The 27,394-nt window shown below is 38.4% G+C and overlaps 1 long non-coding RNA gene across 1 annotated transcript in view; it reads right to left on the bottom strand.

Annotated features, from left to right (window-relative positions):
- Positions 1-264: 264 nt before the first annotated feature.
- Positions 265-27,394, bottom strand: part of LOC146768615 (uncharacterized) — a 29,790-nt gene continuing 2,660 nt past the window's right edge. The window contains exon 3 of the long non-coding RNA XR_014958239.1: positions 265-1,301. This is a non-coding gene — a long non-coding RNA (uncharacterized LOC146768615). The remainder of the gene's footprint in view (positions 1,302-27,394) is intronic.

Raw genomic sequence — 27,394 nt, 5'->3', positions numbered from 1 at the left:
CTCCCAAAGGAACAAACTAAAAGCTGAGATAAAACACAAGACTTTGGACTCTTAATTCACGTGTCAGATCATATTAGATGTTAAAAGGTTTGGGAAAAGACATTTTGAGTTAGATGTGGTTAAAGAAACAGAAAATAATACCTGGCCCCTGAGAAAATCACTCTCATTACCCAGTAAGGAGAGGAGACAAACAGAACAGGAGAGGGATTATGAGAGTAAGGAAACAAATGTGAAAATTTGGAAAAGACACAGGCCACCACCTAATAAAAGGATATATCTTTATTGTTAAAAATAAGCAATGATAGTGAAGGACATCACACAGTTTCTCCTCAAAGGCAAATTTTAAAAAATAAATATAGAAGCAAAAATAAACAATATAAAAGCAAACAGTGAGATCTTCAGGAGACTGACCAGAAAGCCGAGACCCCCTTCAGGTAAAATGGCTGAAGGAAGAGGAGCTAATGACAAAATTCTATTTAATTGGAGGAAAAGGTTGGGACTCTGAAAGAAATCATACGATGAGAGTAGAAGAAAAGGAGTGTGATCACATCACGTGTTTAAGAATAAAACTAAGGAAAATATTACAGCTACATAGGTGAGAAACAGCAATAGCCACAGCCTGAACATGAAGCTGACAGTCCTCAGTACTTCAGCAAATGCTGGTTATTTAGTTCTGGTTGTAAAGGTAAATACTGGGGTGGGATATTGGCATGGCAATCCTGGAAAAGGCCTGCTAAGAAAGGTACTCAGAAAGTTCAGAAATTCTAATTTTCTAGTGCCAAGATGTCCCTGTTGCAACTCAGAAAAGGGAGGAAAGGGGAGGAAAGAGAAGCCTGGAAGCAATAAAACAAGTATCACTCTTAGTTAAATAAATTTATGTAGAAGTAATTTGTGACAGCAGCAACTCAGAGCTTTACATGAGCCCACAGGATGTGACAGATCACGTGTGGGGTGCAGTCATACGTGTCTGTGTGCTGAAAAAATGAATATAAATTGTCCTTGTTTGGCTGTTCAACACCTCCTCACTGCTCATGCACAATTGTTGCCTCGCCCAGCTGATGCTGAGTTCATCACAAGGATGTGCAACATTTTGCTGTTACTCAGGGTTGAAAATATGTAAGTTCAGACCTAATTTTGCTTCCTCCACAGCTGCAAGGATGATTTTTTCCATTTGTTTTCTGCCTCCCAGGCAAAGGTCTGAATTTTCTCACCACACTGTAAACACCCAGCTTACAAAACAGGAGCGTGACTAAAATGGTGACAGCAGCCCTCAGCAAGGAGAAGTACAGCAAAGTCTGCACCTGGAAGGACAGGATGAAAACATTGCTCATACACAAAACCCATGAAGTTGAACACAACCAAGATGAGAGATTTTAGCTATCAAGTGTGATTTTCTTTTTTGTTTCGGTGCTTTGATTTCAAGGAGGGGTTAAAGTGATTTTGTCTACATCTTTTAACACATGGAGTGTTAGCTGAGTACCTGCTATGTTTAGAAAAGACACTTTAAATTTATTTTTTAATATTTTAATAAGTCTAAACTTGGAATAACATCAAATGTCACCTAGTTTCTTGAAAAAACTTTACAATTTCAAATTTTCGGAAACAATAGTCTTCATACAGATTTTAAAAGCCAGTTGAGGACTAATTTTTCTTTCACAGCACACAAATACTTGGACTTAAAAAAAAAAACCTCAAAAAACAACAGGTTTATTGAGCAACCACTGCCTTCACACCTTTCTTACCACAAGCCAGAGGTCTCCTCACTGACACCTTTGAAACCATTCCACACCAATGATGAAAAGTTCATCTCAGACAAGGATCAGAACCTGCTCCTGCCAGCCTGGGGCTTCTGTAAAAGCACTGGGAATGTTTTGTAAGTCCAGAGCTGAAGTATGAGCCATGGCAGCTTTTTAATCGACTAGTCAGGGCAAAAGACTTCCTTTTCTGAGTGAAATGTGTTGCCTGCTGGGAAAAGACTCCAAGATTTCTGAGGACAAGAATCCTCAAACCTTGTTTACAGCGTGATGCAATATTTCTGCTCAGCTTTTCAAAACAACCTCGAGGTGCTGTTCCAGCAGCTCCCTGAGCCCTCAGCCACAGCTGCCAAGCAGTTTGTGCTCATCCCATGGCTGGAATTCTGGTTTCACACAGGGAAAAATGTGGGTGAGTTGGGCAAGTTTCCATGGAAACCTAATTTCTGCCAGCTAAGAAAAAAACAACTTTTTCCCAGAGAGTGTTTTGATGATTTTGACTCAGCATTTTTCCAACAGTTCTATTAATAAACTCCCAGGATTTGTAGCTGGGGGCTGCTGACAGAATGACACACTGATCTCAGATTGAATGACTCTGCTCCTGACTTTATCAGCCGTTTATCTCAAAAACATCATTTTTTCACCTGAGCAAATCCCTGCCACTCTTCTACACAATGCCTGGGAAAGTGTGTGTGTACACACACAAGTACCAAAAACCCCATCTTAAAGAATAAGCTTTCAGTTTCTTACCTGTAGCATTCATCTAGCTGTTTTAGAGGAAGGATTACAGAATTCTTCTACTGACATGATTTCTCTAAGCTCTGCAATCTATGGATTTTTATCTTTCACTGGATTTAAAAAAACGCTGCATCTTGTTTGGTTTTTTTCCCCTCTCTGTGGGTGAGGTGATGGGAGGTAAAATTAGATTTTACCAGCATGAAATTTACTCATTCTACACCTGAGAAGCCCCAGGGCTTACCCTGTAACATGCTGCTACCTTTAGTTTAGCTGGAGAAGGAGGAGCATGTATGGCCAGCTGTTCTTGTGCATTACTGATTATGAAAGAATGCAAGTTCACTTTAATATTAGGAATTATGAGTTTTAAGCTTTTCCGCAAGTAAAATTTTGTAAAGATTCCACTGACTCTGGATGAAATGGGAAGGATTTTGGTTTTGTCTGAATTGAGAAGTGTTTAAAGAAATCAGAATTTGCTACTCGTTAAGAGCAAATTTTTGAGTAAAACGGTAAAAAAATCCTTTAGGTACAGGAAAGCCTCAAATAGGTCACCCTGGAGCTTCTCTTTTCCAGGCTGAACAATTTGATTAATGTAAAAATCCAATAAAGGCAAAAGAACAGCCCTTGATCAATTACATCCAATCAAGGCACATGTGACACAGCAAGATAATGCAAATAAAAAGCTGGACACCGTTGTGCTGCCAATGAGGCCTTGCATCATCGCAAAGGTTCATGCAAACTGCAACAGGAGATAAAATTTTGCCAGAGTGTGTGCTTAAAGACTTGGCACTAGTTTAATTTAATTACTGCAATCAGTCACATAAAAAGAATGCAGAATATAATTTCTATCATATCTGCCATCAGCAGCTTTAGACAGATAGAGATATTTCTTGGTATTTCATCCCCTCAAGGACTTTTGAGTTCAGAGCAAAGCATTCTTTGGGGCATAAAACCCAACAAAAACTTGGTTAAGATTTGGATAGGTGCTGGAAATGAGCCTGTCAGTTTTTAGTCAGGGAATTGCAGTTTTTTCCTATATAAAAATGAGGCTGGAAGTTCAAAGAGGAAGTAACAAGATTACTTTGGCACACAGGATTCCAAGCCTGTTTCTTCTCTTTCAGACTGAAGCACTGTAGCTTTGATTTGGGAATGTGAGTTGTGACAATCCCAAGTGACTTTTTTTCACCACCAATGTTTATCTTGCTATCTACCCTCTCTAAGTAAATAGTCTGTATAGAGACAAATCACTTAATGGCAATAAGTTAAATTTTCAGGTTGATTCTAAGGTTTGTTCTACTGTATTCCATCATCCAAGGGAAAATAAGCTTCCCCTCTGTTCTTAAACCTTCCCATACAGTTTTCTACTTGATACCTCTTAAATGAAGATTTTTCTTATTACTTTGCAAAGGTATTTCTATACACAGGATCTGGTTGGAACATTGCTTCAATATTAACAAAATATTCACCCTCCATTTTTCAGCAGGTTATAAAATAGCAGCTTTTGAAAAAAAAAAAAAGACCAGGTAGCAGCAAGTGAAAAGAGGGAAAGAGAGAAAAATAGAAATACATTCCTTTAAAGCATTGTAAATATTAAATACACCAGCTTGTGTTACCATAAAAATTCTCCTACTTGTCCTTTTGGCAGCTCTTGTATTTGTTAAAAGGTTTTATTATTCCCAAATTAATCAGTCAATAAGCACTCAGACATCTTGCTAAACAGATGTTGTTTTGTTTGAGCATAAGTAAGATACGCTATGCCCCCAACATCCCCACCCAGTGCTCCAAATTCAGTTTTACTCCTGGTTATTTTCAAAGCAAGCTCCCACACTGAATTTCTTATTTACTGCTATAAAAACTTGGTTATGATTAACCTTCTCTTGTTTTGGTAATGACTCACAGATTGCCAAATATTTCAAGTTGATCTTCAATAAAATGCTTTGTGAATATGGGATAGACAACAGTTTTGCTTCCTGTTCACCTTCCAAGGCCCATGGGAGCAGATTCCCCTTCCATCACACAGTGGGGGAAGGATGTATTGACAAAGAGCCAGAAGATTTAATCTCTCTGGAGTAAAGCCTCATCTACACAGAATTCTGTCACATCATGTGTGTGGGATTATATTTTAATACCTCTCAGATTCTTCTATGCTTCTTGTCTCACACTCCTTTTTATTCTCCCCCAAAGCACTGGATTAATTCAGTACCTTATGATGGGAGTCACAAACGAATTGTCTGAAAAACCACACCAATAATTCCTCCCACAGCTTTACAGAACAGAGATGATGCTGAGCTCTCTCCACTGGGCATGTCTGAACAATCAAGCAGTTGAGACTGGAAGGGTATGGGGAGAAAATATCTAATACCACCATCTATAAACTTAGATTAGGGCTAAACAAACAAAAATCTCTTAGGAAAATAGTTTTCTTATTCAATTTAGCGAGATGCAAGAGCACCAGGAGGGGTTTAATGTTTCATTTGGGTGCATTTCCACACCTTTCCATGATAAGCAGGAAGAAGGTGCTGTGGAAATACCAAGAAATATCTGTTTAGAGAAGAAAGGTACAAACATGTAAATATTACTGTGCAAAATGAGCGATTTCCTTATCAAGCTGTGCCTGTTTAATATGTAGGTTTAGATGGTATTTATGAATATGAAGAGTAACAGAAGGTATTTTTAATATTCAAAGACATACTTATGTTCTACATATTGTGGTGGTTTTAAAGCCCCAAACAAGCTCTTTCCAACTCAGAAATTACCTGAAGTACTTACACTTTCTGACTCAGAGTTGAAAAATTGTTTCCCCCAACTGCAAAATCCTGGTTCTACCCCTGGGTAGAAAGCTATTATAGAACACAGTAAAAAATTAGTTTTCTAAAATCCAACTGAAAAATCTCCTTTAGGTGTAGGTGTAATTACTAGCAGCTACAGCCCCTCTTCACTAATACAGAAAAGATACCTTTTACTACAGTTCAATCTACTCTTTGCAGAAATTTAAGAAGTAATAGTTATTCCACAAGTAACAAAACTGAGGGAAGAAGGTTTATTTCTTAGATAAAGGGCATGCAAATATGGCAGAACTTGTTTGGACCAGTTTACTTCTTGTCTCATCCATTAAATTATGCTTAGGTCAAAAATGATATTAAGTTATAAATACATACATTGATGTAAGAGTAAACCAATTTTTTTTACTGACACCTCTAAAGAATTGAAATACTAAAAAAAACCCAACAAAACCAGAAGAAGCCACTATGCAGAACAGGAAGATGCTATTTTTTTAAATTGGCAATAAATATAATTAACTTATAACTTCTACAAACGAAACCTCATTCTAGAATTTCCTTTATTTTCACGGCTGGAAATTCTGACTCCAGTTCTATTCCTTTCTCCTCATAACCCCAGGCCCTGTTTCACCTTTCCTTCACTCTAGGGATGTTCTTGATAACTTCACTAAAACCCCCAAAAATGTTCCAAAAAGATAATCTAAAAACTGAAAGTGTTTGCCTGAATTTACATGATCACTTATTGACTTCAACAGCTCTCCAGGTATGCTTAACTAATTAAAAGTGATTTTATTCTGCATTATTTTACATGGGGAAGAGAAAAATTATACACAGAGGATCAAAAGAGAAATGATGAAATTTCTGCATAATGACTAATGGAAAAAAGAAAAGCCACACAAAATCTTGGCTTCAATCTCCTACTTTCCAAGGTGAAAGCAACATGGAAATAGTAAGCCAGCGATAAGATTTCATACAGGATCTGAAATTGAAATTATTGATTGACTTCTGAGATGCTGAAATATTAGTGTCTCTGTACTGGAACAGGAGAGAAGGGGAATAGTGAAGGAGATAAAGATAAAGCTTCTTCCCTAATTTGAGGGAGTTTGGGGTTTATGTTTAGTCAGAAACCCACATGAGCAGATCTTATTCAGGATGTTAATGTTGGCTGGGCTGATGTTTTCTTTAATCCTAGTGATTTCATTTCAAGGAAATGTAATTAAGTACCAGTCACACTTTATCTCAGAGTTGCCCCCTGCCTTCATTTTTTCAATATTTAATAGGTGCTTAAAGAAGCCAGCAAGTGCTCTCAAACACAGAGTGGAAAGGGGAGAAAATCTAAAATACCTCACTAAAGTTCTCTTTATGGGCAGCCTTTTTCTGGACCATCACTGCTGGAAGCAAGAGAAATAAGAACGAAAAAAACCCAACCAAAAACCCAACCAAAAAAACCACAAAAAGCCAACCAACCAAAAAGAAAACAACACCAAATGGTCTTTATTGCTCTTGGGAGTGGCTGTGTTTGCTCCCAGATTGGCAGCTGAAAACCACTCCCAGCACCTGTGCACTGTTTCCTGACCCAGTGACAGCAGCTGAGCTGCTCTATCAGCTCCCCACAGGACTCAAACCTCTTTTGCAGGGCCTTGAACTGAAAAAAAAGCCCATTATTGTTAAAAAAAAGAGCAGATGTAATTCTGGGAAACAGGGCAATTATTCTCTCTGATCCCCAGTGTGATGAAAATCTGTCCTAATAGGAAAGAATAGAATTCCTAACCAATGAGGGGATTTTGAGGGTGAAATACAATTCACCAGACACTTAGTCATATTAATTAATACATTAATTGTTTTTTATTTAGTCCTCTCTCATATTTAGAACACATTCACACTATTTTAATATAGTGGGAGAAGGAGGCTGATGCTAATCAGTTTGAATTACAGAATATCTCAAGTTGGAAGACAACAATAACAATCACTGAGTCCAATTCTCTGCTCCTCTAAAACTGCCCAAAACTAAATCACATGACTGGAGAAGGTCATTCAAATACTCATTAAATTTATACATACTTTCTAGATATGCTTTCTAAATAGAATATTACATCTAGATATAAAATACACTTCTTGTATTTGTAACCTGAAACCCGCAAAAGACTAAAGGTAGGAGATGCAGGACTGGGTTTTCTCAGCTTCAGAATCTTCAGAATGGAAGCACTGGCATACAGAGATTTCAAATATCTTCACTATTAAATATTCTCGAGCAGTGAACTTCTTATCTCAGGAAAGAAGCTGATCTGTTTCCCTTCAAGTTTGTTAAAGTTGGGGAAAAGATTTCTCCAGGTCTAACCTTGCTGCTCCCCACAGCAGACAGCTGTCCCATGGATGGAAAGCTGTTCTCTGACACAGTCAGAAAAAAAAAGCATCTAGGAAGCCTTTCTGGATGGATTTCCAGTGTATAAATACTCACCAGACTACACTGAAGTGTGAAGAATGGGGTTTTTCTGTTTGCACTAATGTCCTAAAGCAGCCCTACATTCCTAAATCTTACAGATTCATGACCCCTTCCCCCACAGGCTCTCTTCCCACTACTCATAATGGCCAGCAAATTTGGGAGTGTCTGTGACCTGCCTGGGAACTGGAGCAGGGTTGCAGAGCTGGATATTTAGAAGGTGACAAAGACCACTGGATGGACCATTCCCTCTCTTTAGGTAAGAGCACTTCATTGGGATAAACTTGGCTTGTTTTTATCCAAGCTGAGCTCTCTGTGGTTTTTGCCTCAGCCGATGAATGGTACCTTCAAACCTACTCTGCTGCTTGTGCAGCAGGGAATCCTGAAAAACCTTCTCCCAGGGACAGGATCTCTACCCAGACAGAGCAGGGAAGGCAGGCAGTGCTTCCTAAGGACATGATTTACCTGGAGGCAGGGTCCCAGCAGCTCCTGGCAGTCCTCTCCCCTTCTAGGGACAACAAATTGCACATTTTTGCCCAGACTAATGGTGATTGATAATTCCCTGTTTCCCTGGCCCTTCAGCCATTGGGTGAAAATGCTCTGAAATATTAAAGCTAGGCTGTAAAAAAGAAGAGTTTATCTCAGCTGGGAAACTGTAGAGTAATGAAGTACAATAATTTTTTTCAGAGAGGAATTTATCCTCACTTGGGATGCCTGAATTGTGTTAGGTGAGTCCTAGTGTCTCTAGTGACATCTAATTGAACATTTATTTAGAGAGTTTTACAAGTCTTGACATGATTTCCTCCTCTGGGTTTTGTAATTTTGCTAGGAAGAGACAGGTTGGGTTTCTGATTCTAGATCAGGTTACTTGCTTAGAAGGAGTGAGTCACACAAACTTCACAGGAAAAGCTAAGAAAACAATAATCCTCAAGAAAATCCCAGCAGCAGGTGGATTTCTCACAGCTGTTCTGAGGAGTTTGTAATTGCACAGTTTGGTTACATATTCATCCCTCTCTCAAGCATTGTTTCCTTAGTGGCAGATTGCGATTAAATAATACATTAAATATAAGCTCTAAAAACACTTTGCAGGAATAAGCAGGATTAATAGCCATTTGTATAACAGAACACAATCTTATAATTCCTTAGAAGTTATAGACACAAAAGCAAGTAATTAATAATTGATGGGTGTTGAAATTGGAAGAGCTGCCAGTTCTTACTATCATTAAATGAGTATTAGTGCCAACTAAAATAAATTCTTGATTAGAAAAAAATAATCTCAAAGGACATGACAATTCTGGATGTGCTAGTTACAGATGCAAGACAAGATTTTTGGAAAAAAAAAAGAATCAAATATATAAGTATAGGGGTACTCCACAGCACCAGAGGGATGGCAAAGAGAGGAGAGAAGTCACTTTGGGACCTCCAGCTGCAGTGTCCAAGTGCAGACAAGGTACTTCCAGTACCCTGAAGCTCACATGGCCACCAGTCAGAGGCCCAGGAGGCCATGAGAATGTTGTACCCACCCCATAAATCTGCCTGTGTGGACAGCAGCAGGCTCTGCCTTATTGTGAGTGCACAGGTGCTAAAGCACCAGCAGATGTTTCCAATGGCAGGATTGCCTGAAAGCAGCAGCACTAAAAGCTCACCTTTAATTACCAGCTCATCAGTGTCAAACAAGCATGCAAAATGATGGATGCTCCTGCAGCTCCAAATCGTGGGAAACAGCATCCAGCTATAATTGTAATGTGTGTCTCACACCCTCCCCCCAGATGGTGAGTGCTGGCTGCAGAAAGAAAGAGCAGGAAAACATTGCCCAGTTGCTAAAAGCACTCCTCTGGTGGTGCTGCATTGCCCTCTGCCCTCCAGACAGAGCTGCCTTTCAGAGCCCAGCCAGGGCACTGTGCCAGCCCCAGCGCTTTGGCCCGTGCTGGTTCCCAGTGTTTCATCCATGCAGGGAGGGAGACAAGCAATTGGAGAGGCTGTGAAATGCTCAGGAAGATAAATGTGGGCTGTGGATTTATTAACTCGCTTTTCTTGCTGAGAGCTGCTGGCCTTTCATGATCAGCCAAAATATGAACCCTGAGAGCTCCACTACAGGGGAACTTGGAGCATGCTGGCATTTGTTCTACAGAGAGCAAGAGCTTACAGCATTCCATCCTCCTGAGTTTCTAGGGAGAAGAATATTGTTTAGGACTTGCTTCTCCCTGTTCAAAATTCCTATTGCCCATCAAATAACACAGCAGCAGAATTGAAACCAAGTGCAGAAAGGACACAGCTACCTTGAGTTCACAACTGCAGAATTTTCTCTTTTGCTCTCTTCCCTGCAGAAAGAAACTCTACTTCTTGGAGTATTGTACATGTCCCACTGAGCCAAGCTTTATCACTTGTTTATCATGTTGTTTATCACCTAGGCTCAATATCAGATTTAACTGAAGAACTCTGTAATCTCAAAGTGAAGGTGGGAGGTCTCAAATCTGTATGACCTAAGTTTTTTTAATTGCCTCAAAAACAAATTGAGGAGACTTTATAAACACACCTAACCCACACATCGGAAAATTTATAAAACCTAGTATGAGATAACCATACAGATGCAAAATGGGGAAGTTTATTAGCTTTTTTGCTAAGAGTGGAATTACTATTTTAAATATAAAAAATAATCTGTGCTGAATTGGCACTTGATAAACAGAGCTATTTTGGGGGGGGGCGGGGGGGGGGAGAAAGTGAGGAAGAATGAGCAGTGGTTGATGTACCCATGACAGCTTTTCCCAAAAAAACCAAAACCCCTTTTTCTTTGGCCATACAAAAGAAGTGATATTGTGGAATTATCACATGAATCACAAAATAATTGAACACCTGCTTTTAATTTGGATGGAAAGACCAGGGATGCCGATGAATTCCATGTACATCTTGTTCATGTGCTCTGTCATAATCCCAAGCACAAATCACAGAATCACGAGGGAGGAAAAGACCTTCAAGACCATTGAGTCCAATACATGCCCTAACACCTCAACTAAACCATGGCACATCCAGCTGGAGGAAAATTTACTGTTGGAATTTTGTTGCTTATTTTCAAAATCCAGTGCCAGCCAGGCACAAGTAGACACAGAAGTGGTGCTGATGTGAAAAATGCAGAAATAAAAAGTCTACAAGAATTTGTGGTGTTGCTCTGTGCAGCAGCAATGAAAATGATGGGTCCAAATCCCACAAAAGCTTAATATGGCCTCGAGACTGAATAAAGAAAGATGAAGTCTATAAAGAACTTGATACCAAATTATCTTTTTCTTTATATTAAAGTAAAATATATTTAAACACTGAATAAATTATTATCTTTTACAAGTATATTCACATCAGGAAATACTTTAGAATATTCATTTAAAAATATTTTAACCAGTCTAATCACTTTATTTACTATTTCTCTCAGATTTGCATGAGTATTATCCAAATACAATGGCTTTAAATATTTTTTTAATATCTACTGTAAGCCTTTATACATATACACACACATAGATATATATGCTGTATGGAAAGGAAACTATTTTAACTGATGAATGGGGTAGGAAAATTGTTTTTGAGAACTTTTCCACTATAACCATTATTTTCCAGGTGAATAGATCTGCATATCATTGATTTTTATTGATGGGGGGCAATGAAATGGCAAGAATCAGCTTGCAGGCAGCTTTCAGTGACTTCCTGGATTACATCTCAAATCAACAAAGCAATCATCAGGCACAAAGTCACCATTTGTCTCCATCCAGCTCTTGACCTTTAGATTGCCCATTAAAAAGAGGAAGATAAGTTCCTATCTAGGTTTTGGCAGGATGAGATATTTTCCTGATCTAAATACACATTTATTCTGCAGAAATTGCAGCCCAAGTGACGTCCGTCTGATTTGGAGGCTTCCTTCCTCTTTACTGGAAAAGGAAGCACATATAATTATGGGCTAGCCCATTAAGTGGTTTTGAGGGAATAGGTTGGAAGGGAGGAAATCATTTTGCACAGATAGAAATGCTGGACTCCAGATAACCACAGAGAGCATAAAATGTTGTGTTGCACCTTCATGACTTTGGTTGGGCACATTAGAAGCCAGAATGAATCCAAATCTAACAGAAGGAAGAGTTTGTGGTGCTTTTCCTTTATCTAGTAAATAAATGACATGTTGGGGAAAAAGAAAGAAGAGCACACATCACTTGACATAAAGAAGCGCATCTAAGATTATAGAACCCACAACTGCCAAGAAAATTAAATGCCAATTGTCTGATAGGAGTTTCCCAAGAGCAACTGCATGCGAAAAGCTCCAGAAGTGGAGTCAGTTTGGCAGACAGGCCCAAATCCCATGCAGCAGAGGGCTGCCAAAGGGAACTATGTGGAAATTTCTGGAGAAACTGGCCCAGAGGGAAAGGAAGGAGCTCCAGATACATTTTTCTATGACCACTGGGCCACAGACAGATGGTTGGTAGAAGCTCATATGCAGTTTTGTTATTGTGCAGAAGGCCCTGAAAGGGAAGCTCAGCATCCAAAGAGCACAGCACAAAGCCCAGGTGACACAGAAGATGCTTGTGTATAACCATAGCAGGCTCAGTGCTAGTTAAATTCTTCATCTGCCCCACGTGCAAGTTTTGAGGCAAGGTCTAGAGGTGAATAACTTTACATCCTCCTCTTCCCTAGAATTGGCAGGTTTCTAATCAAGAAAAGTTCCTCATTGCAGGAAATAAGTGACATAAAACCTGTGTCACTGTTGTTGCAGTGAGTCAGTAGAAACCACAGCCCTCCCAGCTTCCTCTTCCCCCTGATTTCCTTGAAGTGAATCCCACTTCAGATTAAATCCACACAATTCAGTGCCAGAAGTTAAATTCTGTACACTCTCCACACATATATTCATATCCTATAAACTATGTAGGTGGCCCTCTTGGGTTTGGTTATACTTTGGACTGATAGTAAACCAAGAAAAGTTCTTTTAAAGCAAAATTAAGTACAAAAGAAAACTGCAGAGAGGGCAGGAAGGCAGTTGGGACTATTAAACAAATGTGGAAATGAAAGGACCAACCCAAGGCTAAAGAAGTGCTGGAAAAACCAAAGTGGGAGAAACTGTGGCAGAGGCCAGGCCACATGAGGAGTGGCTTTGCCATAGGGAGGAAAAATGAGTAGGAGGAAAGACCTGTCTGTGTACACAGTGCTTTCACAGAGCTTTGTTCCTGAATTTTAAGAGTTCTGGCTCTGTCTCTGGAAATGGGATGGAGGTTTGGGAACTCACACTTTTCAATGAATGAGCACACTGGAGTTCCTGTGCACTTTCCCAACCCACCCATGGCCCTTCCTATCCGGCCTTTGGATCAGAGATGGAGCTGACCCAACACAGGCCTTTCCCTGTGTTTGCTTTCAAAATGGTGTGAACTCCTTGTTCTTTGTGTTCTAAAAGGGCAGACTCTTCTAAACACATTTTCAATTATTTATTTGCAATTAAAACTGAAGAGAACAATGAACCCAGAAAACAGGGCGAGATTGGGAACACGGTTGTTTTACTGCTTTCCTGGCTACCAAATATGCAAAAAAACTATGCACAGAGTGGCCTGTAAAGAAGTTACAAGAAGAAATGGACTATAAATTCTGTTTCTTATCATTAGTGATGGGAAAGTCTGTATTTCTGTGCAAAACCAAGAACAGAATAAAAAATACATTGGCATGAGAAGAGCAAGAACAAGGAACATGAGAAAAGACTACAGTGATGAGAAGGGTTGTAGGAACTGATTTTCAAATGGGTAAAGGAGAAGGAGAATAAGGTACCCTTCATGCCTAGAAGAATTAGGATTTGGGGTGACAAACAAATTGTAGCAAGATATATTCAATATAGACCCAAGGGAAGGAAATGTAAAAATGCCAGTTTTCACAGTGATTATTATGAAGCAATTCAACAGATTCTCGGGACAGGGTGTAAAGTCTGTTTGTTTTAAAGAATATCTTTAAATAGAAACTAAACACCTCTTAACTCCACCTGTGCTCAAGGCAATGGGATGGCCCAAAAGACATTTTGATATCCCTTCTTGTGCTGCAATTTAGTGATTTTCAGAACACTTGTTGATACTTCCCATTTTAAAAATGAAAAAAAAAAAATCACTCTTCACATCGCTTCATATCCCACTTTAATTTTTTTCAATAATTAAACATCTGCCAGTGGTTGTTGCCAATCAGTTTCCCCTCAGACTCTGTGAGGTCCCAAATCCTATGCTGACATGGACATGCATCTCCTTCATACATTTATTCTGAATTCAGAGGCAAATTTCTGTCACATATTATAAAAGTACACACAGGGTGAATCTTTGGATATGCAAAATGAAAACTAAATTAAAATATAACTATAATTTTTTTTAATGTACCCACATAAGGAAACAGTTTTTTAATGAGAATACTTATTAATACTACAGTCCTTTAAGCTTTTTGGGCATGTCATTGGATTAAGTTAAAACACCTTTCAATCACCATCCCAAAACCATATATATTAATGTAGGAATAGGAACTAAAGAAGAAATGAAAAAAATTCAAAGCCAAGTATTTTTAGGCAAGGTGTAGGTTTCAGGATCTAAGGTTAGCTGTAAATTTTGTAGCCAACTCATGCACATTTACTGCTACAAGCAAAACCTCACACCAGGCCATACTGAAATATTTAACAGGTTGTCCTATTTCAAGATAAAGGTTTGCCAAGGTCTAAAACCCCCAAATCATGGTAACTTTAGGTTATAAAGTAGTTGAAAGACTACATTCCATTCTAAAAGGTTGTGATTTAAGGCATCTATGAATGCTGGATACTTTTGTTACCAAATTACCATTTAAAATTAAAGCTAAAACGCACAGTTTTTGCCCTTAGTAAAATCTTTCACTGGTTTTAAGCATTAGTCTGTGAGCAAAATTTTTTCAGTCCTTGACCTCTGGAAAGCATTTCTGCAGTTTACCACTGAAAACCAGATGAAGCCACTCTTGCTCCCTCCTCCTCCTCATCCGACAATTTCCTGAAGTTTAACAGTGGTGCACTCACACACCCCAGTGCAGAAACAGCCCAGAATCTTCTCCCCCCGTTCACATTTTTCTGATTTGTACACTGATCCACTCCAGCAGAAGGAAATTGTGTCCTACATGTGACCTCCAAGTCCAGATAAATTATTTGCTTCCCTTTCTGTCAAAGGCTGAAACATCCATACAAATAGGAGCATCCCAAAGGCAGCTGAGATCTGTATTTCTGTGCTTATAGGTTAGGGCTGTATGCTCTGAGAGAATGCTTACAATCTATTGGATTTTGGGTCAGAACCTGATCTCTTTTCCAGAATCTAGTTATGCTTATAGAAATGAAATCGGATTGGAGACTGATTTTATATAATTTTATATAATATTAAAAGAAGGAGTTATTTGCCTTACAGAAACCACTGTAAGGACATGTGCTGTGCACTCCAGGCTTGTTCATGAATTCAAAGACCCTGAGGATATTCTGGACAAGATTTTTGAGATCAGACTTATTACAGAGCATACCACCCCAAATGCGATCACAACACTGTTTTAACTCTCTTCGCCAAATTCTGAAATGGGAAAGGGGCTGTGGGATACAGCAAGGAGTCCTGGTTTTATATTGCATTTCTGAATTTATGCTGCACCTACCCTCAACTACTGGAAAAGAAAAGGCTGTGTAGAATCAACAAATAATTTTCACACTGCAGAACAGAACTGCTTGTTATTTCAAGTGCAGTTTGGCAAGACTTGGGACGTTTGTTCCTTCCACATCTACAAATACAAAATATAACCTTTAAGAGACTCAACTGCCCTGCTTCTGCTTAGGTTAAAAGAGATGCCACTTAGGATTTCAAAGTAGTGAAGTTCAAGAGATGAGTTTCAGAGAAAATGTGAATGCAAGAAGTAGTTTAGTTAAAATCCCCAAGGAATTTGGGAGAAAGTTTATATGTAGCCTGAGCAGAGTTTATCTGTGGAGAAGCTGGACAATGGTGCACATGCCATTATTGTCAGCTGAGTAAACAACTTGAAAGCTTCATGAAATTTTGTCTCTGTTGTCAAATATTATGAAAACATTATTTTATGAGTAGTCTTACTCATTTTCTACATAATAATTTAAATATTACGTATTTTAAATATGTTTAATAAGCTTTGGATGCTCCCTAGTCCTAGGAAGACCAAAGACCTGTGAAGACAATAGAAAATATAGTATTGACAATCAATTCAGGTTATCTCAAAATACCAGTTTTTCCTAGAGTTAGTATTGCTACAGAATAAGTAAGGAACAATGTTTAGCCTTCCAAACATGTAAGAGCTTAATTCTAAGGAAGAGTATTTTAATGTTGACAGACATTTTCTATTGTCAGAATAGTTACCAACTTTGATATAGAGTTTATTAATACTAAAAAAACCCAACAGATTTTTTTAACTCTTCCCTGAGGCATAGTGATCCAAACTTGAATAAACAAACTTGACAAGTTTACTTTTGGCTCAAAAGAACACAAAAATCTTACATGATATTGTTATCACTGGAGCCTCAGAAACATAAGAACACAAATTTAAAGTTTTCCAGTTCTCTTCAAAACAGTTCATAAGCTCAGCTGCTTTAGGTATAGCCTTTCTTTGATCCAGAACGTAAAGTTGAGATGTCCCCTGTACATCTACAAATGTTCAAATGTTTTTTACTGTCATTTTCTTTGTGGAATATTTTGGGTCTAAACCAAGCTCATCAAAAATAAACTCTACTGAACACCAGTTCCTCCCAAGAGTGTGGTCTTAATTGTCTGTGTTTATTTCATCATAGGCTTGATGTTCTCTAAGGAAAATAAACCAAAAAAGGTGTCGTGCAAGATCCAGTTCATCATCTGAAAGGGAGGAAAGGTCTGAACACACACTTTAAAGACTTCTAAACACAGCTTCTCCCCTTACCTCTAAAATGTTCAGAAATATGCAACACTAACAATCATCAGTCACTTTGAAGTACAAAGTCGGAGAAAGGTAGGATTTTATGGTTCAAACTACAGTAAAAACTTTTGTCATGGCATTTGCTTTATTTTTAAATTCTAATTAAATCTTGAAACCACTTTTCTGAAAAAAAATCAAAGCATTTCTCATTGTCTGCTTCTTAAAGAAAACTCTCAAAAGGCAAAAAAAAAAAAAAAGACATTTAGTGCACAAAGTTGTTAAAATAGGCATCAAACCATTACTGTATATCTCAAAATTCACCAATCTTGGCACAGGCATTTTGGAGGAATAAAATACTGTCATTAGAGCACTTACAGAGCAGACAAAGGGATTTTAACAACTGGGTTTTAATTGTTCTACCATGGGAGGAAAGAAACTTTCCCCCTTGGTTTAAATTCACTCAGAATTAGTTCTACCTGCAAAATTTAATTATTTATGGAGGTATAAAGTTCTAGTGTTTGAGTTTAATATACATTTTTAAGTGGTAACAGCTAATTTGTCAACTCTGCCACTTTTTATCTCAACTTCAAAGAACTCCAATCCCCTTTCTGTTCATTACCAATGCCAGGTGAAGCCTTCTTAATGGAATGGCTCTGAACAGCTTTAGGAGTGAGCGTTTTTGTTGCCAGTGAAATTAAGAATTCCAAAATAATCTCAAGATCTCATAGAGCTGTTAGGTAGCAATGATACTAATTGCTTAGATTAACCTGTGGCCCAGTCTCCCAAAGCTGTCTGATTTTCACTCAGTTTGAGGTTTGAAAGTTTGGAGTTTTGGAAAAACATGGAGTTTTTCAAATTACTCTCAGAATAGCAGGAAAAAAATCCCTGATTTTAGGGGAATCATTACCTCCTTTTTTTTTAACATGTCGATCTCTCTTTGAATAAAATAAAAGAAGAAAACTGTGGCTTTAGAAAACACAAACACCCAAACAAGCACGTTGAGGTTAAATATTGTCCAATTCTAGCAGCATCCTGTTTGTTACCTGTGACTCACAAAGCCCTAGTGAGTCACAACCTTAAAGACACTTCTGGTGCAACTTCCAGCCTGCCCAGAAAACAGAATTCTATAAATAATCCTGTCACAAGCAGCCAGATGCTTTTCTCCAGATGAAAGCACATTCAAGAACTTAGATGAGGACAGTTTGTCTACTAATATTTACCAACCTCCACAAAAACGTTAAGATTTTTCCAAGTTTTCATTCTACTACCAACTGTTCTCTTGTTTTCTGTCTTCACTGGGATTTAAGATCTCTCCTTTTTCTCCACACAAGGCTCTTTATTAAGGCTCAGCAATTTTTTACTTCTAAAAATAGTAATTAAAATTATGCACTTGAGGGAAACTTAAGGATCAATTATATAATATACATTAGAAAACATAAAAATAGCATTTCAAACCTAATGATCCTTTTGGGTCCCTTTCAGCTCAGGCTGCTCAATGAATCTAAATTTCAAACTAGCCAGTGGCTTTAGTAAATACTGTGACATTTAAAAACTTTCAAAAGTGTCCTGAACACTATGAACTTTTCCATTTTTAAATGAATCACATTTCTTTTTTATTATGTTTCTCTGCTTTTGTGAAGTAGGCCCATAATCCATTCAAAAAAAAATCATATGTGTTAAAAAATACATTTTTATGAGGAGAAAATAAGAAAAGAGATACACTAAATTCTAATAATATACTGCAGTTTCCAGCTTGCCCATTTTATTCACCTAGATGAAAGGTGAATATTTGAGACTACTAAAGCTCTGTTTTGATGAGGCTGAGTTAATTATTAGTATAGTCACTATCTTTGGCGAAGTGCTTTTCTAGAAAACTCTCAAAACCTGCAGCAAAACCTGCCAGAATTAAAGAAACCAAGGAAAAAAGGTTTCAGCCTTTTTTTTTCCCCAAATGCTCAATAAATGAATGGCATGCATTTCTTCTGCCTTAAACAGTAAGGAAGTGTTTTTTTGAGATTGCTACAAAATACTCTGGATTCCCTTTAAAACAATTTATGGACTGCTTTTTTTTTAAATTCAAGATGAAAAATAAGGGATGCAGAGGCATACACAGGTACCCTAAGAAGAGTATCAGAGCAATGCCCCAAAGCACCTGGAGAGAGTGTGGACATTTTTCATGCACTTAATATTTTATTAGCCCAGGCATTGCATGATTTTGCATATTTTAATGCCTTGTTAAAAATCCAGGAGCTCTCTTTAAGTCAATACAAAAAGTATTCACTATCTGCATTTCTCAGAAATGTTTGCAGCCCTGACCCCAGTCCCAAGTTGCCTTCCTAATTCAGTGTTCAAGAGTTTTCATTTTGTTGGCTTCTTTCATTATTGTCACCCATTATGAGTGAGAAATCTTATTTGAGTAAGAAATGAACTTTTTCACCTTGCTGAGGACAACAGCCTCATTTTTGTTTAAATGAGTGTAAGGATAAAAATTCTTTTATAGTAATAACTGTCTTCTTTTTTCCTGTGCAATGTCACAGCTCACCAGAGCAGACTTGAACAAAATCTAGAGTGCTTCCTTTTAGCAACTGAATTTGGATGAATTATGCAGTTCTCAAAAAAAGAAAGGGATAAGAAAAGGAGGAAAGAAATAAAGTTCAACTGAACTTTTAAGGAAGGCATCACTTTCCATGATGTACTAATTGTATAATGAATTATTAAATATTTACAATGTGCCTTTGCTCTTCACTGGAAATTGTAACATGAACATTTTTGTTCTATTTATGGGAGAAAGCCTTTAAAAGTTGCAAAAGTCAAGGCTGCTTGGGGTATTAATCTGCAAGAAGCAATACAAACAAAGATTTTGAGCTGTATTAAATATATTACTTCTATAATCATTACTTCTTGTAATCATCCTTAGAAATACCAAGAGAAACATCACCCAACAGTGATGGTCCTATACAAAAGAAAATACAAAACACTTTCTCTAACCAGTTTGCAGGCAGTGTCCTGGGTTTTAAATATGTGATAAAGTGCTGAGAGTAATCCAGCCACACTCATAGCCCTCCTCAAAACTAGACTCCATATCTGAACACCAATCACTGGATCTTCAGAACTAAATTGTCTCAAAATAGAAAAAAATATGTAATATTTTGAAATCTAGAGGATGAACATATCAGAACTGCCTTTTTTAGCCTGTGGAAGATACTGGTGTTTAATACACTCTGTTTTAACCACTACAAGAGCATCAGGGGTTTTTGCCTGTTATTTTTGTTGGCTTTTCCTCAGGATTATTTAGGCTGCAAAAGACCTCCAAGAGCATGGATTCCAACCCCTGAACAATCCCTACCAAAGCTCTGAGTGCCACATCCAGTCATTTCTGGGCTGGGGACTCCAGCACCTCCCTGGAGAGCCCATTCCCATGGTTAACAACCCTCTCCATGAAGAAATTCCTCCTGATGCCCAACCTGAAAATGTAACCTTTTATTGAATCAAACAGGAATACATTTAATAATCCTGGCTTCCTTTTTAAGTTCAAACATCTGGAAAGCATGCCCATTATGCTTTTAAGGGATAAAATTTAGGTTTTTTACTTGATAAAATTCAAGTTTTTACTCATCTGGGGAACGTTGCTGAGTTTTTCTGTCTCAGCACTTGTGGGATTCCCAGTGCTGCAGCCATTGCCTGGGTTTCCCAAAGCCTCAGTAGCTCCAGGGTGCCCATCCCCAGCCCCACAAAGCCCTGGCAGTGCCAGCTGTCCCTGCCATGGAGCTCTGACACAGCTCTTGGAAAGGAGGCTGATGATCCCAGCATTTCCAGACACTTGGTTAAGCACAAGACACCACAGGCAGCACTGTGGGATTTTCCTGGAGCTGGAACCAAATTTTAAATGTTTCCAGTTAGGGAGTTGGTGGTTTTTTTTCTTTCTTTCAACTCCTGGTTTCCCTCACAGATTTACTACTAAATTCAGTGGGGCCACCATTTTAATCTAAGGGTCTTAAAATAGTAATAATGGTGAGAATTTTTTATTATTAGGGATCCTGCCTTGACAGGGAGGTTGGCTCAGATGATCTCCAAAGGCCGCTTCCAACCCCAACAGTTCTGTGATTCTGTGGGATCAGTGAAGTTTGACTTGATTTAAATGTAATAATCACATATCAGAATTGATAAAGACTGATGAACTGGATGATACAGAAGTTCACATCAAATACCAAACTGAAACCACAAATGTTTTTCTACTTGCACCACCCACATGGATACCCAAACCCTGAAATTCTGAAGTGTATTACACAAGAAAGATGACTGGCACAAAGCTCTTACTGAGGCTAAAAAAAAAAAACAAACTCCAAAATAATGAAGTTTAAATCTACATTAAACCTACATGGTCAAATCATAATGTGAACTACTCATCACTGAAAGCAAATTAATACACAAATAATTCAAGATACACACCCCTGGTGGGGAAAAATTCTAACTTCCTAGATGAAATAGCTGTATTTTGTTTGCTGCTCTCTGAGCAGATTTGTTATATTTGGATCCGAAACTCAGTATGACTTTCATCTTTTTAGAAGAATAAGAAACAAAACAAAGCAAAATATTACATAATATTTCAAGAAAGTACTGGGAAATTTCAAGGTTTCTAAAATTTCCTTGCTGAAAGACACTGTCCAGTAATTAATGCTGGCAGTATTTCTCATAAATGCCAAAACAGAATTATATTAAGAATTGAAAATGTTACCTCAGAACTCAGCAAGGCTTAGAAACTTTTCCAAGTGAACTCCCCTCAGCTGCAGTAAAACGAAGTGTGTTTTTAATTCATGACCACCATCACTACTACAAGTAAAGGAAGTGATTTGGTTTGGGGCTTTGATGTCTTTTAAGATTTTTTTTTTTAATAAATGTGATTTAACAAAACAAAACAAAATTGGTGATTTTGTTTTCTGGGAAACAGAATCCTTTGGTAAACTTGAATTCAGGTATCCCCATATATATTAAAAAAATAAGAACACTGCATTTCTAGTATTTAAAGAAAGCAGTTAATTTAGATTTTAAAAATGTGTCCTTTGAGCATTAAAAACTAAACCAGTAAGAGATTAAAATCTCAAACCTGAGGCAGGCTATGAAGAATTACTATGATGAGATGCGTACAAAATGAAACAGTGAATAATGCAAATAGTCTGGATTTTCATTGTTCTTCCATCAAATTGATAAACCTGTTCACAAGGCAGGATTTTGGCACTCATGACATTTCTTTCTCTAGATTTCACCATATTCATGGCAGGATGCATTTGGCTATAGAAAACTTGGAAAAGTTTTCCATATTTTGCACATAGGGTGATTATTTTCCTGAATTTGATTATTTTTCTCTCTACTGCAGTATCTGCTTCATTTAACTCAATTTCACAATTCCCCTGCTGCACTTAGGATCTAAAATGGACCAACACTGCCAGTTCACTTAGAGCTGCCAGCTGTGTCATGAAGGTCAGAAGCTGATCTGGAAAAGGTAATTTTGCTGCTTTCAGACTCAGGTTTCTACCTGAACATTTAGATAGGCTCAGAGTGCTTGATTTCTGTGTGTTGGTTCATTTTGTGAGGCCAGACTCAAGCACTGCATCTCAAACCTCTCCAGAGCAGCAGCTGCCAGGTTTGCTGAGCTGCAGAGTGAGGAGGAAATTAAGTGTATGCCCACCCCCCATGCTGAAGGGTGTGCTACCTTTTGTCACACCTATCCTTTCACTAAAAAAAAAGCCCAAAGAACTCTCTGCTGCTTTGCCTGCCACAGCAGAACATAATAAATGACACCAGGATGGAATTGGCTGGAGTCCAGAAGTTGATTTCCCTACTGATGTCACTTTGAATTTGAATTTTGAATTTCTCCAAGTGTTGCTGACTGTGGTGGCAGCAGGAATGGCAGGTGGGAATCCCTGAGCCAGAGCAGGCAGAGAGGAACAGAACATTTTGGGTTTGGCTCAAGGACCCAGATGTACTGGAAACAAACCCTCCTCCTGACTGACAGCCACTCAAATGATATTTCAACACTTTTCCTTTCATTCTGGGTGCGAACCATGAGATGCAGATGTGGACAAACAGGGTTTGATTTTTTTTTTTTTTTTTTTTTGGTAGCTAAGCTGAGGCAGTGATTTCTTCACTTTTCTCCCTTTTTTGCTGTTGTGTTAGAACATTATGAAAAAATCTTGAGCCAAGGTTTACACCAGGCCTTCTTTGCATCCTCACATCCTAGGAATCCTCTCCTGCAGATCACAGGTTGTGAACACACTTTTAACCCTTTGGTTTTTTTAAATCTTTCTCCAGATGAAGCAAAGCAAGGTGGATGCAAAAGGAATATGCTAAAAATATGTCATGTGCAGTTATTGACCCCAGAGTACAGTGAAATACATCACAAACAACTGGAGCAAAACTTGTTTAAGATCTTAACCACAGCATTAAGAGCCACACATTTTAAATTTATCTTGGCTTTGATAGCATCTTCAGCCACAGATATTATGCAGTTAATGAATGCCTGAGAACGATACCGTTTAACACTGTGGTGTTGGAATACTCTCCTCAACATGTAATGATACAGATGGAGTCAACTTTATTCCATCCTACAGCTTGCTGCCATCACATTAATGCTATTTTTCCAAAGAAATATCTGTCAGAGGAAACACTCCTCACATGCAGCAAATGAATCATCACCGATTGCTAACTTACATATATACACAGAATTAAATCTAACTCTTCCAGGATTTGTTTGGTCTAAACAAACCCCAATATAATCAGAACTGCTTAAACTAATTTATTTCTTGCTGTTTTAGCTAGCTAATTAGAAATGCATTTCACAACAAACTGACTTATCTTCTCAGAGCTGCATGTTCTCTTCAGTGCTTCCTCCATCAGATGTGATATGGCTGTAGACTTCTGAAGCATCTTCTCAGAGATTTTTACCATTTACATCAATTATTCTGCCCTTAGAAATTTAAACCAAACCAACTTATCTTTTATCTTTCCACACTGGCAAACCCAGAGCCTCTGTGCAGGATATCAGAGGCAAAGGAATGTGGTGAAGGTGCTCAGGACAAAAAGTGAGAGTTTAAGGTAATATTGATACAACTTGTCCAGGACAGCTCTATGCAGTTACTAGAGTCCTTACAAGTTATATTGCTTCCTACAGAAATTACACTGCTTGCCATCAGTTCTAGGATGTCTTTCCACTTGGTCCCATGCTGTGATTCAGTCTGACTTTTACTGGACATTGCACAATCTGCTCATATATTAAAAAAAAAATCCACCAACCTGGAGGTTGATTGCCACAGCAATACCTCACATACACTAAGACGTGCATCCAAAAAATCTGCTCCTTTAGTTTCAGTCCTGCCATATTTTCACAGCTGGTACCAGAAGTGATTCCTTCCCATTTCGTATCCCCTGTGCTGACAATAATGCAGGAATGAAGAGGGATTCACTATTGCCTAGCACAGCACATGTCATGGCTGGGATTAGATAAAATTATTATTAGATTAGATAACGGCTGCAGAGCTGTTCCTGCCAGATCAGGGGAGGGGATGGAACATTCAGATCCTCACTAGTGCTGCCCTGAGATGAGCCTAAATCATGTCCAGTCCTACAATGAATTGCAGGCAACCTGCCCTGGCTCCAGAGGAGACCCAGCAATGCTGCATCTGCCCCAAAATTAAATATTGGTTGATGTCAGGGCTGTGTGCAGCCTGCAGGATGTTTCACACCCATGCTGCGTCCAAGCTAAATACAGAGGAATTGTGTACAAATGGATCAGCTCACAGGGCCCAGAATGAGTGCCTACAAACTGTTCCAAATACTTCTATATAAAAGAAATATTCTCCTCACATACTAGCACATGCTGGATTTATTTCCATTTGAGCAAAGATGGTAAATGAAGAATGAATAAATAAACACAGCCTGTGACACAGGAGTGTTCTCAGAGTACATAAAAGCATACATGAGCTTCTTGTTACCCACAAAAAAGTAGGAAAAATATGGGAAGACAACAAATTCCTGTGCTACCCATCAGTTCTGGGATGTCTGTCCACATGATCCCATGCTGTGGCTCAGAGTCTAAATTTGACTGGACATTGCAACTCCTCAACAAATTCATCACAAGGACTAGAGGTGGAGCAAAGCCTACAGGACAGGCTAAGCCATTATCTTGCTCATAACTATTTTTCTCAGCACTTCCTCCACTTGCCTTCACATCTGTTTAAGGAAAAGGAAGCCTACAACTTCACTCCTTAGTCTGGGTGAGAGCATAGGCACAGTGCACTCCCACTGCATTGGAGAGGATGCTTGTCTCCTTGGGAAAAATAGAGAATGGATCATTGTTTCCAAATTCAGCCATTTGTGCCCTCTCTTCTCCTTCAACAACTGCTCAGAAAGGCTTGGATCATGCTCCTGAGCACCAATAGTACACACTCATTTTTGTTCATTTTCACTGCACTAGTCAATGAACAAATAGGGAAATAAAACCTCCATATTTTAAAATTCTCCTGTTAGCTTCACCCAAAAAATTTTAACTCAACCTAAGTTCTACTCCAAGTTCTACTCCATCCTCCAACCATTCTGGATCTCAGTTCTTCTTGAGACCCTCTCTTTAAAATATGGTAAAAATGGTACTGGAAGCATTGCTTGTTGCAGAACACCAGTAATTGACCAAGGTGTTCTAAAAGTAATGATAACCTCAGTGTGAATCAGGGAAAGTGCCACCAGCTGCTTGTCTTTAAGCATGTACTGCAATTCTTACAGCACACATTTCCAGGATGCTTTGAACATTTTACATTCTGTACTTTTTTGCCACAAGACAGAACAATGTCATTTTGAGATTTAGCATCAATTCATCTTCTTGTGGGTGAGACTTTAAAGTCTTTCAGCTTTGGGCTGACATATTTACAGTCCTGTTTCCTTTAATTATTTCTTTCAGTGCCTTCCTAAATATTAAGACTACAAGTTATATTTACCAGGTCATCTGATATCAACAGCAATCCCATAAACATTTTAAAAGAAAATTTGTGCTAGGCCTGAAACACAACACCAGATATGAGCATTCTTAAATATTTCCCTAAATCCCATTCCAGTTCCTGCATGCTATACTTATATTTTGCTGAAGTATACATTCATCTTGGAAAAAAAAAAAAAAAAGACAAAAGCAGCAGATGTTCCTGCAAGACTTTCCATATTTTGTTGCAGCTGCCACAAGAAGCTTCTGATAGAACAACTGATGCTACAGCCTCCACAGGAAAGGATCTGCAGTTATATAGAAATAGCTTGCAGGAGGATGTATTAAAAACGCCCCTCTATGTCCTACCAGAAGGACACCCGATCACACATTTATGAGGCTGTGTTTAGTTAAAGGTAGAGGCCAAGTTTTTAAATAATTCATTCCTTTCTACTTTGCCAGTGATCTCAGTTTAGCTACAAAATTCTCTGCCAGAGAAATGGCAGAAAACTGGTTCCTAAACAGGGGTTGGAAACCAGAACTGTTCACAATTCAGATATCTGAGGAGGCAATGAGAGACAAATACACACACGTCAGTAAAGGATGCTGAACATTCTTCTCCAGTGATTCTTAACTTCGGAGGAGCTGGCATGCTTCTCAATCAGCAGATTTATACACAATATTCTGCACAGTTTTTAACAACATCCTAATTTAGCTGCCAAGGACTGGGTGAGAGACTCCAATGTTTCTTGACGTGATTTCTAAATCTGTCCTTGATTCAATTTTGTTTGCAAGATAACATTTTGAGAAGATCACGTTCTCTGCTGAAGGGGTTTCTGCACATCCAAGTGTGAAAATATGCTCTAATGACAGCTCCTTATGCTGTGTTAGAGCATTCCACAGCAACAGGATGCTCATTTAAAAATGGGTGGGAGATGCTGCTGCACATGTGAGTTACATAAGAATTACATCAGCCTTACAGGGTGTTTTGCATGTCACTGACAGATCAAAAGGAGCAAAAAACCCCATCAACATTGAGAAACTCCGCTTGATTTTGATTTTAACTTGAGTAAATGGTTCCAGATAAAAAAAATTTCTGGATGGAACAGCTCCAATATTGCCCACAGAATTAGTGCTCTGTATCCTCTCTGCACAAATCACTTTCCAATCTTCAACTCCATCCCATGGAAATAAAGACAGGAGGGTCAAAGTTCCTCATTCTCTGCTTGCATTTCTCACCCATTCCTAAGCTCACAGCAGAAAATATCATTTTCTGTGCAGTTCTTAAAGAAATTCCTCTCAGAGACAGCTGGAACAGTACCCAGAGGCTGGTGACAGGCCCTGCCAAAACTCCAGAACTCTTACAGGGGGGATTTCCTGATATTTCTAGGCTAACAGTGTTCAATGGAACTGTAATTTCTACAGTGCTTTTCTGCCTACAGCACCTGCACCACACAGTAACCATGTAATGAATGAACTCATAAATTAATTTTGTGGAACTAGATTGATTCTGTGAGTTATTTCTGCAAACAAAAGTGACAGGAACTCTGAATACAGTCAGTAACTGGAAGGACAAGTAACTGTAGACAGTTCTTCTGTTTGAAATGCTGTCTCCAGAGAAGCTTACAGGATTTTTTTCATTGATTTCCCTACTACCAATTGTTGCTTTTTCTGTGAAATATGAAGTTATTTCAGCCCCAAGCTCTCTGAAAATGCTTGGAAACACCTAAAGCTCGAACTGTCTCAGGGAAACATGGCTATATCAGTAAAAATTGGGTAGACTCAATTCAATCACCCAATACTAGAGTTTGCTAAATAGATTAACAAATAC

This window comes from Lonchura striata, chromosome 1 (assembly GCF_050655825.1).
Source record: "Lonchura striata isolate lonStrDom1 chromosome 1, ASM5065582v1, whole genome shotgun sequence".
NCBI classification, from domain to species: Eukaryota; Metazoa; Chordata; class Aves; order Passeriformes; family Estrildidae; genus Lonchura; species Lonchura striata.
Note: the sequence above shows the minus strand (reverse complement) of the source record. Positions and strands in the feature narration are given on the sequence as shown.